The sequence below is a fragment of the Polypterus senegalus genome, chromosome 15, assembly GCF_016835505.1.
Source record: "Polypterus senegalus isolate Bchr_013 chromosome 15, ASM1683550v1, whole genome shotgun sequence".
In the NCBI taxonomy this organism is placed as follows: Eukaryota; Metazoa; Chordata; class Cladistia; order Polypteriformes; family Polypteridae; genus Polypterus; species Polypterus senegalus.
Genome location: NC_053168.1, coordinates 52,349,950 through 52,363,484, shown reverse-complemented (window position 1 = coordinate 52,363,484; position 13,535 = coordinate 52,349,950). Strand labels below are relative to the sequence as shown.

Here is a 13,535-nt window from a genome sequence, read left to right as displayed (position 1 = left end):
AAGGTTAGCCTAATAATCTTATTTGGCTGCCAAGACAAAGAACCAGCTGCTTTTGCAACTTCTAAAATCCATAAAGCCCACAGAAAGTCCAGAAAAATTATACTGGGTCTGCCTTCTGCTTATAGTGGAGCCTCTAAAACACTGCCTAGGAGATACCTCCCTCCAAGTTAATAGGCTACATTCAGAACACAGAAATGTCTCCTGTCTAGCGAACATCATAGTACAGTCTACTCCCTGGCAAAACTTGCAGAGACACACTGGGTTCTGGAACAACCCCTCATTCGCTGGCCTGATACACTCTCTTTCCGTAACTGCAGAGACTCTTTTGTTCTCCTCCACAGAAAATGTATTCTACAGAAGTTTCACACACAGTATTGTAGATCAGGGACAAGTGTCCAGAAAATAAAAGGAAGCTTGGTAACTATAGTAGCACTTGGAACGTGTTAGTTACACAACTAAAAAGGTGTTTGTTCGTTCTCTCTCTCTCTCTCGCTCTCTCTTTGTGCCTCTCATTCTTGAGGCGAGTCATCATCTCCTACACTGAAAAATTAAATGACATTTTATCTGCAGCTTTAAGACAAACAATACCTTGAAAGCCAGGTATAAAAATGAATAAAATAAACCAAAAATACAACCGCATTTACTGCACTGTGATGGTAAGGTCATGAATCATAAACTCTTTCTGTGGAGGCACAATACTGCAAGTCCTGCTGACCCATAACTATAGAGATTCAGCTTGGATTGCCACTACAGTCACTATTAGTGTGGAGTTTGCTCATTCTCCCGTTTTTTCCACAAATGTCCCAGTTTTCTCTCACACCCTAAATACATGCAGATTATTTTATATGATGTTCCTAAATTGGGCTTGTATACTAAATGTGCCCTGCAATGGACTGCCATCTCATCTATAGTTGGACCATGCCTTAGGTGCAGTATGGGCAGGATAGGCTTTGTCTATTTGGGACCCTGCAAACAAAATTACCCAGGTTCAGAAATGGATGTATGACTAGAAGCAAGCATGTATTGTTTTTGTTTATGTTAAAACAGGTGATCAATAAATTTGTTTATGCAACAGGTGCTTAAGTTTTGTAGTTTCAACCTTAAACTACATTAATTTTGATAAATCTCCCATCACTTTTTGTCACTGACAAAGTCACTTAACCTTGAGATTACAAATGCTTAGCACTTTAGATATGTACATTTAACAAGTCTTGAAACAGTGCCTACTACTGAATAGGAAATATATACACATTGTGTACATTTATAATTATTTTATTTATAAATCATCTCTACCATTACCTGTGGAAGTCACCCTGGGATGTTTGGTACATAAGACATTTCCATATTCTTTTACTATAATTCACTTACTTCAGGTTAGGTACAACAGAAATGTGATGAAAAAGTTAAGTAGCCCAAGGCTAAAACAGTCTACAGCTAATTTACCCTATCAACTTACCAAAGAAAATAAATGAATAAAAACTTTTAAAAAGGGGCATAATCTGCGCTACCAGTATTGAATGAGAATCCCTTTTGGGCAAAAGTCTACTTTGTACCCAGTGTCTCCAGGCTCCAAACACCCAAAACATTAAAATTAAATTAAGTATGTTCAAAAATACATAACAGGAAAAACACTGATTTTTTGGACATTACAAATGGGAGAACTGGTTACAAAACAAACTATACAAGATGGAGATACAGTACTACATTTTTACTGTTACATGTTCATGAATTTGAACAATTTAAAGCATATTCTGAAATTTATGTTAAAAAGACAATACTGTACAGTCATTATACCTTAAACTGAACTGCCTCGGTTTTACAGATATTAAAAGAGAAGTAGCCTGATATACAAAGAACATTTTAATATTCTGGCCTATCTGTTTTTCACTCACAGACTAGATTACTGAGCTAAATCTTTTCTTTCAAATACATCTTTAATTAACATACTGCAAACTTTATATGATCAGAGCTTATTGAAATTGAGAAATTAGCCTTGTTCATCAATAACTTTTATTTTTATACAGTAAATCAGTAGTATCAAAGCTGTAAAAGTTACGTATAGAGTACAGATTGATTATGAATACTGTGTATCAAAATTAAAAATCTACAGTACATATTTGACAGTTCAGCAGCATCACAGAAGTCAAGAACCACTATATTAATACCATTCATTAACAAACAAAAATTGTTAAAACTGTCAGTTTTCCATTCATATTCCGTAACATTCCACTTTTAGTTAGTAGAAATGGATGTAAAATATCTGCTTGCCTTTGACTTCATTCTGAACACAAAATGCATTTGATGGAACATCAATTGTTTAGGTGCACAGAATAGAACATTCTGTTTAAAATAATTGAACTGTACTCAGATACTTTGTTTCTAGTGTTCAGTGAAGTGCATTCCTTTTCTTTTCTAAGTTATACAAACATAGGGGTGATTTATTTATAAATAATGCAGACTATACTAGTTTATGTTTCACAAGTCACAAACATGAAAGCTATCTCTTATTCCAATCTGATCTGATTGAACCTATATTAAACCCAAAATTACAACTTGTCTCTTTACAACTGCATTTTCATCCTCCTTTTGTTGTATGCCATATATTAACAAATGCTGCATTTGAACCTTCCTTACAAGATCCATACACTGTTGGATTTTCTTACTTATATACTTAAACTTACTATAATTTTCTTTGATCCCTTCTATTGCAATTTGCAATGTATTAATATTTAATACTGTGCTTCTTATGAAAGAAACCATGTAATATTACAAGCCATGAACACAGCAGCATTAATCTGTTAAAATAAAAAAATCTCAAATCACAGCTGCCAACATTATAAACCAGACAGAAATTCCATCTGACTAATCAGGAGGGGCGCAGCTGATGACTAAGCTGGATAATTCTAAATTGGATTGCGAACATTCCGTAAAAATACACAAATTCCTGATTTAAACGTACATAGTCATTTTAGACCCGTTACTTTTACAATAGATATTATGTTACACTTTCAGCTTTTAGTAACGAGTTTGTTTTGGATGTTTTTAGAAAACATATTGGCTGACAAATCTTATATATTTGTACCCGATCTAATTAAAATAATCTTCTCTTTAGATAATCACTACTGAAAATTAGCTCCATAAAACTTCACGATTCTAATTCTGCGAGTCGCTATTTATATTTTCCCTTCACCGCTTTTTCTCCCTTCTGTGTAATAATTTCAGCGGTTTTTTTTTCTTATAATATTTAAAGAGCTTTCGGAATCATAACATTAAGAATGTATAGTGGACACTCGTCATTAACGTTCCCTTGCTTAAAGGGGCATTTTTACTCAACGTTTTTGTGTTTGCTCTTGTTTCGCTTATTTTGACACCGGATGCTGAAGTACAAGCTGAACATAAATAGATGAAGTCGAGGTTTTGCTGTTAAGTGTGAACGATCATGTATTAAAAGAGTGACCTTCGCAGCGACACAGTAAATTTATTTAGACTGTAAAAACTGCGAAAATTCGACCATCGGGCTTGCCATTTGTATGCCACGCTACGGTCTTGCAACGATGCTGCCCACAACACATACGACTACCCTAAAACAAACACAAGGTCAACATTAAAAAGTGCCCGCCTACAATACACACTGTCAATGTTGCCTAAAAAGGAGGAATATTATACTGCACCTTACACACGAAGTCCACGAGACTCTTAACCTGCTGAAAGAGAACTTGGTGCCAACAGAGGTTCTAGTATTCGATTTCACCGTTCAGATTACGAGACCTCAGGGAAAAATCGCCAGAACGTCCGAAAACTACTGGCAAAAGGTGTCTAAAGTAAAGGATTCCGTAAGGGTTTTAGGAAAAAATCAAAAAGGGAGGGACCAGCTAGGCAAGAGCAGCTCAATGTTGCCCGGTACCAAGCGAGTTTCGCAGCTGAATACGCGGACTTCCCATTCAACGCAAGCAGAGCTCAGAGGCTGTCATTTCTGCACGCCGGCGTACAAAAAGGCTAACTCTGAATTCTCCCACCAGCGGTGTCAAATGCCAGATCTCACCTTTTGTATCTGCTACTGGTTATTATAAATGTCGCTGCTTTATACTCTGGGAACTTGTCAACCTGTTACTCTTATCAAAAATAATAAATCCTACTTTTTAAGTCGCTTAGAAGTCGAATGCGAAAACACTAAACTGTGTGGTACCTTACACTTTGTGCAACAGCAGTTACCATAGAGATGCTGCTCACTTATTTTAAAACTGTTCTCTTTACTTTACTAATCATGCAACAAAAAAAAACTCAAGCTAAGCGACGTCTTAAACTAAATCCGCCTTCTACAAGTGGAGTCCTTCAGTCACTTACCGGCATGCTATCCTTTCGGCACTTCGACTGAAGTCTTTTGTCCAGTTTTGGATCCTCCGAATTACTCCATAATTTGAGTTAATAATTAAACACCATCAGCTCCTCCATCTTTATCACTTTCACGCCTCATACTAGCTTAAGATCTTAACATAGCAGGAGGCGGGAATGTTGACTGAGGCCAATAAGAACGGCCCTCAGGCGGCGGGTTTCAGAAGTCCACCAATGAGAGACAAGCAGAGTCGTTTATTGGAAGTACGAGCAGGATAGGTTACAACAGCCCCCCAGCCCTCCCCATGTTATAAAAAAAGTGTCCCAAAACTGAATAGGTGTGATCTCTTTCATTATGGTAATATTACCTCTGTCGCACCTGGGCAAATAAAGAGCTTCGTACTGCGTTTTAGCCAATTTAATCCAGACGTATAATTTAAAGATCCATTTGATAAAGTAGTAATTATTTTATAATTGTTCAGATTTTTTTAATTAATCAAAATTTTCGTGAAGTATGCAAATTCCAAGTGTGATATATTTTTTTATTATTGTCCTTTCCTGTAGTGCTTTAAGTAGAAGTATAATTACATTTTATTATTCTTGTTTTTAATGATGGAAATATTTCTTTCCCTCTGTCATCAGCGGTAACTGTGGAGAGGTACATGCTTTGGTCATTAGCTAGCGTGCCCAAGAGTCTGTGGTGGAATTCTACCATGCAACACTGAGGTTTCATTCAGTCTAAAAAAGTTTCTTAAAAAAGTGGAAAAACTTTTTAGAAAGACTGAAATATATTGTCATCCTGGGTATCTAGGAGACAGATGAAAGAAATTAGTTTTCTTACACTGACTGCTGGTGAATTGCCCTACAAAAGACGATTGGCATCTTTAGTGCCTCTTCCACCACACCACTCAGGTCCTCTGCAGCAGTACAACATGCATTTACAGCTGCTTTGCCCCTTCACCCTCTCATACACATCTCACCCAGGGTCAAAGGCAATCTGTATACCACACTATGCCCATGTTCCAGGAGCCAACCCAAAACCTGGATCTATATCTGAGGCTTACCGGTGGCCATATATACAGGCTGATGTTTTTTAACAGCTGGGAGATGCGATCAAAGTGTTCTCTAAGTGTTGTGCCTGTGCCCGTCTACCTGCTGATCACTGGACTGCTTCATAGCTGGTTTCCCCAGGTATTCCTGTCCCATCAGACAGGTCTCAGTTACCCTCTCAGGACCCTAGTCCTGGTCCCGGGGTCACTACAATATTTATGTAACTAAAGTTTTTGTCAAATTTTGCATTTCTGTCATGAGAAATGAAAAAAAAACATTGGTAGGTCTCATTCTCCGGAGATTAGAATATATCACAAAAGGTAGTTTTGTAAGCAGAAGTTATTTATTCTCAGTTCATTAGTCAAAAGGCTATGTTATCAATAGTCTAAATAATGGACATGAGAAAATCGTTCAAAGGAACATCTTATGCAGTTAAATGACCACCTAAATAAACATGCTATTCTTGATAAATTTCAGTCTGGTTTTAGAACAAATCACAGCACAGAAACTGCACTCGTTAAAGTAGTAAATGACTTGGGTAAATGCAGACAGAGGCCATTTATCTGTTCTCATCCTCTTAGATCTGAGTGCTGCATTTGACACCATTGATCACAACATTCTTAGAAATCGCCTTAGTCAATGGGTGGGCCTCTCTGGCAGTGTCTTAAATTGGTTTGAATCCTACCTGACAGGGAGAAAATATTTTGTTAGTTGTGGGAATTACAACTCAAGACACATGATATCCAATATGGTGTTCCACAAGGCTCTATCCTGGGTCCGCTGTTATTCTCAATCTACATGCTTCCGTTAGGTCAGATTATCTCAGGGCACAACGTGAGCTACCACAGCTATGCTGATGACACACAGCTGTACTTATCAATAGCACCTGATGACCCGATTCTATTGATTCACTAACACAATGTCTGACTAGTATCTCAGAATGGATGAATAGTAATTTTCTCAAGTTAAATAAAGAGAAAACTGAAATTTTAGTGATCAGCAATAATGGATACAATGAGGCTATTAGAAATAAACTGGATACATTAGGATTAAAAGTCAAGACGGAGGTAAAAAGCTTAGGGGTGATTGTTGACTGTAATCTGAATTTTAAATCACATATTAATCAGATCATTAGGACAGCATTTTTTCACTTAAGAAACATAAGTAAAGTTAGACCTCTTTATCACTGAAAGATGCTGAGAAATTAATTCACGCGTTTGTTTTCAGTCGACTAGATTACTGTAACGCACTCCTCTCAGGACTACCCAAAAAAGATATAAATCGTTTGCAACTAGTGCAGAATGCAGCTGCTAGAATCCTAACTAGGAAAAGAAAATCAGAACACATCTCTCCAGTTTTGATGTCACTACACTGGTTACCTGTGTCATTCAGAATTGACTTTAAAATTCTGCTTATGGTTTATAAAGCCTTAAATAATCTCGCCCCATCTTATATATCGGAATGTCTGACACCTTATATTCCAAATCGTAACCTCAGATCCTCAAATGAGTGTCTCCTTAGAATTCCAAGAACAAAACTTAAAAGAAGTGGTGAGGCGGCCTTCTGCTGTTATGCACCTAAAATCTGGAATAGCCTGCCAATAGGAATTCGCCAGGCTGATACAGTAGAGCACTTTAAAACACTGCTGAAAACACATTACTTTAACATGGCCTTTTTATAACTTCATTTTAATCGTAATTTAACCTAATCCTGATACTCTGTATGTTCAATTCATCATAACAACTATTCATGGTGGCTCTAAAATCGGTACTGACCCCTACTCTCTTTTCTGTTTCTTTTTCCGGTTTCTTTGTGGTGGTGGCCTGCGCCACCTCCACCTACTCAAAGCTTCATGATGCTCCAACAATGATGGACGGATTAAAAGGAAGAAGTCTACGTGACCATCATCATCATCAAGCCCTTCCGTGAGAACCCTAAATCCAAAGAGGACTGTTTCATTTATGTTAGGTAGAATGCCCAGAGGGGACTGGGCGGTATCATGGTCTGGAATCCCTACAGATTTTATTTTTCTCCAGCCGTCTGGAGTTTTTGTTTTTCTGTCCCCTGGCCATTGAACCTTACTCTTATTCGATGTTAATGTTGATTTATTTTTTATAATTATGTCTTTCATTTTTCTATTCTTTAATATGTAAAGCACTTTGAGCTACTGTTTGTATGAAAATGTGCTATATAAATAAATGTTGTTGTTGTTGTTATCTTCAGTCACCACCAAGTGTAATCTAGCAATGGCACTAATGGAACAGCAATAATAGAGACAAACAGTGTGCTTGACATCAAAAATAGTATATATCTGAATAACTTAATTTCAGTCATACTTTATATACTTTGGGGTGCATTGCTAGTAAAATGTCACCAAGAGGACCAGCACCACTAGGCTGATACAGAGTATTTAGAATCTTACAGAAGACCTGGCAGTAGAAGAAGTGCCACACATACCCAATAGGGCAGTGCACCCTTTAATGTGCACTGGGTCTCCTTGAAGGACAACAAGCAAGGAGCATCAGTACACAAAAGAGAGAGATGCTGCTTGGTAAATAAACCCAGCCCAGAGAATAAAGGCATCTCTTAGTCTACTCTAGGTGAATTTGATACTAAAAGCTTAACTGGAGAAAAGGAGAGTCCTGGATTGAGCAAGAAACAAGAGATGAGAAAGGGAGTGTTAGTACATGTGACGTAGGCAAGTGGGCGAGCCACACCACTGGGTAGACAGGGCAGGGCATACAAGGCCCGTAACAGTCAAGCTTTCAGAGACAGCTGGATTTTGTTTCTGTTGCAATTGTTTATTCTGTATGCATTATTCCATTTTCTTGTTTTGTTTACTTTTGGACATCTTGGTAATATTCTGGGTAAAGAGCGCTGCTCAAAATGTTCCAGTATCACAGTATATTGTTTGAATAAATTGACGTATCTGTTTCACATGGCTATAGTAATTCATTTTATTGTCAGAACATTCCATTCTTTTGCCAACTGTCATTATTCATGCGGGCATCTAATTATTTTTGAAACCTATTCATCAGCTCAACTATTCATCCATTTCTTAACCCACCTAGTTCTGTAAAGAGATGTAGGGAGTCAGACTATATCAGAGCAGCACGGAGTATAAAGCACACACACACTCAATTCATACCCACTATCATGCATCACTAACAGCAAGCCAGTTCAGAGACTCAGACTCACCAAAGTTTCACATTTTTGGAATGGGAGATTAAATTGGCATGCCTAAAGAAGAACCATGCAATATATATGAGTATATTGATCCATCCATCTTTTGAACCCAATGAAGAATCCTGAAAGCTGAACCCTAGTCTCATAGCTTCTGCATTAAAAGGAGAACAATCACCAGAAAGATCTAGTATAGATCAGATCATTTTAATGCTTATAAAACCCGTATTTCTATCCAGAATTCATTCATAGTAAAGGAAATGTAGAGTGTTTAAAGATTACTACAGAAGCACATGAATAGCAGAGGTTTCTGTTTAGATTTGGATGTCATTTAAACTAATGAACACAAATGAAACAAGAAGCTATAAAGCATGCAATATAAATTGAACAGCATGAATTTAATTTTTACCTCTTGAATGTCACTTCTATCCCAGGTGTGCTTAAATATTCATGGTCTTCTTTTAACTGTAAACAACTGCATTCAAGCCCTTTAGCCCTTTGTAATTTAGTTTTTATAAGCCAGTCAATACACATCCATGGTCAATGCATCTTACCAGAAGTAAAGCAATTATGCAATAAAAACCGTATACATAAAAGTACTGTATATGGATACCATAGATACACTGCTTTCAGAACTACAGTGTTATGTATTCTCTTACATGAGTTTCCAAGTTGTATTTGTACTTCGCTGCAGTGTTATTAAGAACAAATTTTCTTGCAGGACCTGTCCAAGGAATAGGTAGATAGTGCCAAAGTATTTCTTAAAAGGTGACACCCAGCAGGTAATTTTGCACAAATGCAAACAAAACACTCCTAAAAACCTCCAAGGAAAACAGGATTGTTTTTTTTTAAACTTTATACAATTACGTTTTTATTATGTATGTTTAATAATCTCCAATCTCCATTAACAAGTTATAATAAATGCTTTTTATTTTATAAAAATTCACATTTGGTATACAGCATGGTATTATTTACATTGATAGCCTTCTCTACAAACCACCCTTGTTTTTTTCTGCTCAATATAATCCTTTGAAGTGAGTGTACATTAGTGTACATATATATACTTTATAAATTGAAAGACATCAGCCCCAGAGTGCTGACAATATTCTTGGAATTTGCAGAAGGCTTGCCATTTGTGGAAAACATCCTGCGTGGATCTAGTAGCAAAGAATGGGCATTCCAGTGATCCCAAGGACTTCAGACTAGTGGCTCTTATTTCATATATCATGAAGACCTTTGAGAGACTGGTTCGAAAACAGCTATGACCCCTGGTTTCAGAACCAGGAACCTCTGGGATGTTTGCAGTTTGCCTCTCAGACATATATAGGTGTGGTAGATGCTCTGATCAACATGATTAAGAGCCTAAGCCTACTTGAACAAAGCTGGCAACAAAGTCAAGAAAATGTCAAATTCAAGATATTCTACCTCATCGACTGTGGACAAAGCTCAAGGCTTTGAATCTTGATGCTCCTACAATCTCCTCGTTCATGGACTACCTGACCAACAGACAGCTGTTGTGAGGCTGAGGGATTGTGTGTTAGAAATGGTGGTGTGTGATACTAGAGCTTTTCAGGGAACTGTGCCGTCTCCTTACCTGATTACCCTCTACACAACAGACTTGCAGAACAATACCAACGCTTGTCATTTACAGAAATTTTCAGATGACTCCTCCATCATAGGCTACATTAATAATAAAGATGAGTCAGAATACAGGAAGTCTGTGGGAGACGAAAGAGCTGCTGGTGGACATTTGACGTGCCAGGGAACCTCTGAGACCATTCATGGGGAGGATATGAAATTAATGCAGAGCTACAAGTACCTAGTGGTCCATATAAACAACAAACTGGACTGGTTTGACAACAATGTGGTGATGTACAAGAAGGGCCAGAGCAGGCTGCACTTCCTAAGGAGACTCAGGTCTTTTGATGTGTGTATGTTCTATCAGTCCATAGTTACCAGAGTGTTGCTCTACAATGCAATCTCCTGGGGAAGAAACTTGAGATAAAAAGATACACAATGCTTGAACAAACTTATTAAGAAAGCCAGCTCCATCACAGGGGCTAACATTGTAAAAGAGGAAGGTGGCAAAAATAGAGTGCACCCTCCAGCACTTTTAGCCACAAGCTTATTCCACTTAGGTGTGCTAAGAAGTGCCCCTGGGTTTTTTTTCTGCCCATTGCCTTAAGGCAATTCAATGCTTTCTCCTGATGCACTCTTTAAGTTAATTTTGAAATATCTGCACAATACACAGTACATTTATTTATTGATCCATTAATTGATTAATTGAATGATTGGCTTTAGTATCTGTCCTGTGAGTCTGTATTCTTGTGTTTTATGTTTCTGCTACTGTATGCATCTTAATTTCACCATGAGATTAATAAAGTTTATCTAATCTAATTAATTGTATGTTTACATGTTGCATGGCACTTCCGTACTCAAATGGGGGTTAAATATTTTTTGTCTTCTTTAGATAGATAGATAAATAGATGCTTTATTAATCCCAAGGGGAAATTCACATACTCCAGCAGCAGCATACTGATAAAAAAACAATATTAAATTAAAGAGTGATAAAAATGAAGGTATAATAGACAATAACTTTGCATAATGTTAACGTTTACCCCCCCTGGGTGGAATTGAAGAGTCGCATAGTGTGGGGGACGAACGATCTCCTCAGTCTGTCAGTGGAGCAGGACAGTGACAGCAGTCTGTCGCTGAAGCTGCTCCTCTGTCTGGAGATGGTACTATTCAATGGATGCAGTGGATTCTCCATGATTGACAGGAGCCTGCTCAACGTCCGTCGCTCTGTCACGGATGTCAAACTGTCCAGCTCTGTGCCTACAGTAGAGCCTGCCTTCATCATCAGTTTGTCCAGGCATGAGGCATCCCTCTTTTTAATGCTGCCTCCCCAGCATATCACTGCATAGAAGAGGGCGCTCGCCACAACCATCTGATAGAACATCTGCAGCATCTTATTGCAGATGTTGAAGGACGTCAGCCCTCTAAGGAAGTATAGTCAGCTCTGTCCTCTCTTTCACAGAGCATCAGTATTGGTAGTCCAGTCCAATTTATCATCCAGCTGCACTCCCAGGTATTTATTGGTCTGCACCCTCTGCATACAGTCGACTCTGATGATCACGGGGTCCATAGCAGTGTTGTCAGCGAACGACTTCTATTGGATTACACTGCACACCATATATGTATACTCTATATGCATACTTAAATACTCTATTTCAGCTTCCTGTTTTCTGGAGCCTCATCTTGAAGTCTTTAGCAATTCAGTCCTAGCTTCCATTTGACACACATCATGTTGCAGAATCACAATACTTAGGAAACAGATGATAAATAGTGTGGTTAAAGGCAGCTTCCTTAAAATTATGCAAGCCTGGTTTTGCACAGAAAAGAATGAACATATTGTCCACATAAAAATATGGTGCTTGCAACGTATACTTTTTAATCCACTGATTGATTTTATAAGTTAAATATGGAACTGTTGCAGTGATTTCTGCAGTCCTTGGTAAATTCAATCCAATTTAAAAGTAGAAAACACAAAGCAGAGCCTCTCATATCTGTAAAACCTTCTAACACCACATGTTGTTATTCTTTCATGTAAGTGAAAAGGGATTCAGCTTTAGATGAAAGAAGGTTAAATAACACAAGCTATATATATTTTTCATTAAAAAAAGAAGAAAAATTACAGTCATACTACTGCCTAGAGACATGATATACAGAAATAGACTCATGACATAAAATGTATTTTGCCTCTCTATTGGGTACATATCAATAATTCAAAATGTTTTAATCATGAATGAGCAATTTACTTTCCTCTTTTCAAACATGTAATCTAAATAATATATAAACATGTATGTATAACAGATAACTTTGTCTAGGTAGAGAAACGAGAGCCGTTGTTTTATTAATATCTTATATATACATAACCATATTTTTTGCATCTCATGCTTATAATTAATAGATTTAAAAACTATATCATCAATAAAAAAGTTATTAGATTTCTTAGGATATAATTTTTGCACTTTTTGACATTCCTTTTTTTTTTTAAAAAAAATTAGTATAAGAAGAAATCATAAAAGTTTAGTCCAAATTTAGTTTGTTTGGCAAAGACTTTGCACTAGAAAGCACACAGTAGCAGTTTCATCCACACAACTGGCTCCCTGGGCGATTCCATAGAAATACATTCACAATTTCACCACTGTGATGCCTAAGTCACTTTGGAAAACAGTCCATATCATTTTCAGCCCATTTTCATATTAGCAGGGGTGTGTGCAACATCTAAAAACCCGTAGAGAAGACATTTCAATTATTGTACAAAATCCTATAAGGAATCAAATTGGAAGCTTATTACCAAATGCAGTATGCAATAAAAATAAAAACTAATTATTTACTACTTAAGTAGCAAACAATAGTTACTTTTAAAGTACATTTCACCATATGCTGCGACTGTGACTGCCTTTTACATTTTCTTAAAGTAAACAAGTACTCAAAAAGTAATCAGTGAATAAATCGGTACTTCAGAAAGGCAAGAATGCAGGTCTCTCACAAAAACAAAAGGAATATATAAAAAACTCAGCATTATTTTTAAACCGTAAACAATTTTGATATTTTCTGTGAAAATCAATGGCTTGATATATAAAGGAATAATATGCAGTTCCTTAACTTAAAGGTATCCTAATTGAAATTCATAAGACATATTTAGAATCAGACTTAAATTATATACAGTGAACACCAGCACAAGAAGAACAGAAATACAGAACAATACTTTACACATATCATCTTTACAATTTGAACACAGGTTGGTGGAAATAGACTTGGCTTTTAGTGCCATCTGCTGACTTCAATGCACAAAGAACACATACTGAGACACCAAGAGGGCAATTTAACTTTCAGTATACATTGGTTGAAATGCAGGATATTATCTTAATTACTGTGCTTAATGTTCCAAAATAACACCTTTA

The 13,535-nt window shown here is 36.9% G+C and overlaps 1 protein-coding gene across 5 annotated transcripts in view; it reads right to left on the bottom strand.

Annotated features, from left to right (window-relative positions):
* Nucleotides 1–4,485, bottom strand: part of fam126a (family with sequence similarity 126 member A) — a 128,549-nt gene extending 124,064 nt beyond the window's left edge. For 4 of the 5 annotated variants that reach the window (XM_039737701.1, XM_039737699.1, XM_039737698.1 and 1 more), the window contains exon 1: nucleotides 4,345–4,485. The gene's annotated coding sequence lies outside the window, so the exon portion shown is untranslated. Of the gene's footprint in view, nucleotides 1–3,671; nucleotides 3,934–4,344 lie in introns of those variants that run through there. The other variant, XM_039737702.1, reaches the window with a different exon arrangement.
* Between the last annotated feature and the right edge of the window lie 9,050 nt (nucleotides 4,486–13,535).